Source organism: Quercus suber, unplaced genomic scaffold, assembly GCF_002906115.3.
Source record: "Quercus suber isolate HL8 unplaced genomic scaffold, Cork oak 2.0 scaffold_452, whole genome shotgun sequence".
Lineage (NCBI taxonomy): Eukaryota > Viridiplantae > Streptophyta > Magnoliopsida > Fagales > Fagaceae > Quercus > Quercus suber.
This window is the reverse complement of record NW_027069903.1, coordinates 474,174-478,515: the sequence shown is the minus strand read 5'-3', so window position 1 is coordinate 478,515 and position 4,342 is coordinate 474,174. Positions and strand designations below refer to the sequence as shown.

General features: G+C 36.9%; 1 pseudogene; it reads left to right on the top strand.

Annotated features, from left to right (window-relative positions):
* Nucleotides 1-823: 823 nt before the first annotated feature.
* On the top strand, nt 824-3,185 carry LOC112019240 (protein SCARECROW-like; annotated as a pseudogene).
* The last annotated feature ends 1,157 nt before the right edge of the window (nt 3,186-4,342 follow it).

Below are 4,342 nucleotides of genomic sequence, written 5' to 3'. Positions count from 1 at the left end.
CGCACATCTAACTTTCTAATTTCCAGGTAAATTGAAGAAAGAGATAAGCTGCTTAATAAGACTTATTCAAACTAATCGAAATAATTAACATACTAATTAACCAGTCTAACTAGATATTTCTAACCTCTTTATGTGAAATTACTCATCGCCTTCCTCGTAACTATATGACACTAAGTATGTGTTTGTATTGCGCGTTTTGCGCATCCGCGTTTAGCGTTTTGCGTTTCCTCCTTCTTCTTCTTCTTTTTTTTTTTTTTTTGTTTTTTGCACTTGTTTCTGCTTTTAGAGACAAAATGTACTGTTTACGGGACCCACAACCACTTTATTAAAAAAATATATTAAAAATGGATCACACAGCACTATTCACACATTTAAAAATTATTTTACTACAGTATTTTCAGTTTTCAGTTTCAGCAAAATAAGTTATATACAAACGAACCCTAAATAATATTTATTAGAAACATTATGGTCTAAAAGGTTGAAAACTTGAAATTCATTCTAGACTCGTATTCTTGTAAATCAAACATAATAATTATACTTTTAACGCAAATAATACTATTTTAAGATTTATTATTATGATTTTTAGTTCTTGCTTTCACTTTCTCCCTCTTTTCTCTTACACTTTGCAATACCAACGTGTCAATATAGAGATATAAATAGTATCATTCCCTGCATCTTAATCATGTGAACCAGCCGCAATAATTGGATATTCTATCCCGTATTTCACGCCAAAAGAAATTACTCAGCTTTGTATTTCAGGTGACTAACAACATTATTTGACACACATGGGCCATTATTTACAGTTGTGATAATAAATGATATAATGGGTTAGTTACTTCGTGCCCATTTTATAATGCCCTTGTTCTCAAAAAATAACGTCCTTCAAAATTTTTGTCTTCTTCATTCTTCTAGAACCCTAGACCTCCAAAATTCAATGAAAAATTTTGTTACACATTAGTTATTGTATAATTTGTACATATTTTATTTTGAAATCATGTTTTTAAAACACAATTTCACAATCTTGTTTAAAAAACAAGACTTTAATTCATATAACAATACATGTAAGTAAATGTGTAATAAGAAGTGTGTGACTATCATTACTTAAAATTCAAACCTATCAATATATTTCTTGAAAATCTTAAGTTAATAATTTGAAAATCTACCAAATTGACGTGGGTAATTTGGCTTTTAGCAACTTATATTTTTCTATGTGTCTTGGTTATGCCGGTCATCCTTTGGCATTAAACTAGTGCCATTATTATGTTATGTCACAAAGACCTTTTCTTGTGTCATCTCTTTGGTCATCATCCAAAGTTTTCGCCTTTAAAAATGGTCTTCACCTCTCCCAAAATCCCCTCCAACCACTTCACCATCTTTGCCCTCTCTAGCTAGCTTAATTTCTCTCTTTCTTTCATTCTCAAGTATTATAGCTTATAACTTTCACTTCCTTAATTTCCCTAGTGAAAGCAGGACCTTAAGTTATTCAGGGTGCTTTGGATATGATCCAACCCCATCATGATCCATGGGACAACCCCACTAGTATTGGCTTCCCAACTCCACCCTTCAACCCTTACCAGCTGAAGCCTGTTATGGCAAACCGTTGTGTGAACTTGGAGCGCAACGAGCTCTCTGAGTGGGTGGAGCAAATAGCAAAGCAACTCATAGAAGACTTACCTGATCAGACTGAGAGTAGCATAGATATTTTGCACTCTGACACAACCTCTCAGGACAAATTTGTCCCATCAATTCTTGGAGACTTTAGGCCAAGAAAAGCTGCAAGAAGAAACTACGATGACACCATTGGAAGCGAGGTTCAATGGACCAATGAGCCTAATCAAGTTTCTGATCATCGTGCAAGGAATATAAATAGAGGGTTAAGTAGGTTAGATGAGCATGGCTTATCCCTAATAACCCTACTTCTTGAGTGTGCGGTTGCAATCTCAGTTGACAATCTAGGTGAGGCACATAGAATGTTACTTGAGCTAACACAAATTGCCTCACCTTATGGGGTTTCATGTGCTGAGCGAGTTGTGGCCTATTTCGCTAAGGCCATGTCTAGCAGGGTAATCAACTCATGGCTTGGTATATGTTCCCCTTTAGTCAACTACAAAAGTATTCATTCAGCTTTTCAAGCTTTCAACAACGTTTCCCCTTTCATCAAGTTTGCACACTTTACATCCAACCAAGCAATCCTTGAGGCATTCCACCACCGCGATAGGGTTCACATTGTTGACCTTGATATGATCATGCACGGTTTGCAATGGCCAGCCTTATTTCACATCCTCGCCACGCGAATGGAGGGCCCTCCGCACCTTAGATTGACGGGGATGGGCACGTCAATGGAGATTTTGGTGGAGACAGGAAAGCAGCTTTTGAGTTTCGCTAAGCGGCTTGGAATATCATTTGAATTCCACCCAATTGTGAGGAAGTTTGGAGAAATTGATGTTTCAACGGTGCAAGTTAGGCGTGGAGAAACTCTAGCCGTGCATTGGCTTCAACATTCCTTATATGATGCTACTGGACCCGATTGGAAAACAATGAGACTACTAGAAGAATTGTCACCCAGAATCATCACATTGGTTGAGCAAGATATTTCACATGTTGGGTCTTTTCTAGACCGTTTTGTTGGGTCACTACACTACTACTCGACCATTTTCGATTCCCTTGGAGCAAATTTGCCTATTGATGACCATAATAGACAGAGTGTTGAGCATTGCCTTCTATATAGGGAAATCAACAACATATTGGCAACAGGAGGGCCAGCAAGAAGTGGGGAGAACAAGTTTAGGCATTGGAAGAGTGAGCTTGCAAGAAGAAATTTTCTGCAAGTGCCCATGAGTGCAAATTCTATGGCTCAGACACAATTGATATTGAACATGTTCCCTCCTGCTCATGGATATAACCTTGTCCAAGGAGAAGGGACACTCAAGCTTGGGTGGATGGAAACTAGTCTGTATACTGCTTCTGCATGGACTTCAACTGCTTCTAGGTAGCTGCTAATGAAAATGTGTGTGTGTGTGTGTGTGTGTGTGTGTTTTTGTTTTTGTTTTGTACTCACAGCTCAAATGCACTATAATCCAACTAGGGAGCTGTGAAAAGTAAATTTATGGGCGTGGAATATATACTTTTTGAAAGTGAATATTTTGGTCGGAATGCAAATAGAAAGTATATTTATGCAAGGCCCCTAAAGTTTTGCTTTTGTAGTTACTATAAGTGTATAACCATTTGTCCGCAATATATGTTTCCATAGCTAGTTCTGTTTTCCTTGGATGCTCTTATGTGTCACCATGTAAAACTTCCGCTCATATACGTAAACTTAGAGGTCCTGTAATCATTTACATTTTATGTTCGTAGTCTGTGTCTTTATACAATAATTAGCATCTTAGCGCTTACATTAACTACTTCCCAGTGCACTCCAGGCAATACTGCTATGATGCTCTCTCTCTCTCTCGATCTCTCTCTCTCAAAAGCTTTTTAAGAAACTAAGATGTATTCTGAAAATTTGACTTAGACCTCGAGGTTGATTTATTGCTATGATCCGCAACAACTTTTGAACTATTTGTATATGAACCTCTTCATGAACAACTCGTTTGTGATCACAATCAAAACTTTTGACCGACTCTAAGAATCCTCCTTGGAGATTTGATTCACTGCAATGAACGTCACTAGGATGAAGGCTTTGTAGTTTCAAGATCTTTCATCACTCAGAAACAAAGTGGAGTATATATGTCTATATACTCTATATACTCATGGGTTGAAAGGTGGAGGCTTTGATGTTCAAGTTGTGTTGTTCTCAGAAAAATGCCTTAACAATCGTATGAAGTAGTGTATGGTAGGCCCTTATATAGGCTTTCCAAGAACCGACTTCGTTAAAATGCATTACTGATTACTCATGGAATCCCTGATTTTCAATTAATCATGTCGATGTTGAAGGGTAGTCGTAAATCCACTTTTGATCGATTAAGAAACGATCGCAAGTCTGACAAAACCCAGAGATTTCGATCAATCAAGAGACGATCAAATGAAAATTGAAATATGTACAAAGTATCTTCTTTGAGCTGCTGCTTCACACTTCAATCTTGAACATTGAATGATTCATTACAGACTTAAGAATTATTACATTGTCATGGAATTTGCCAACTAAAAACCTAACGATCTACCCTTTGGCACTTCTATGACAAAATTCAAATTTCAAAATAAACTCAAATTAAATACTTACAAACACAAACAATCCCAAAAAACCATAGACTAAACTAGGACTGACGGATTGAAAAGACTCAATAAAAACGTAGCAGAACCTATAATGCACCATATGGTAAACATGTCAAGTGATATTCGGCAA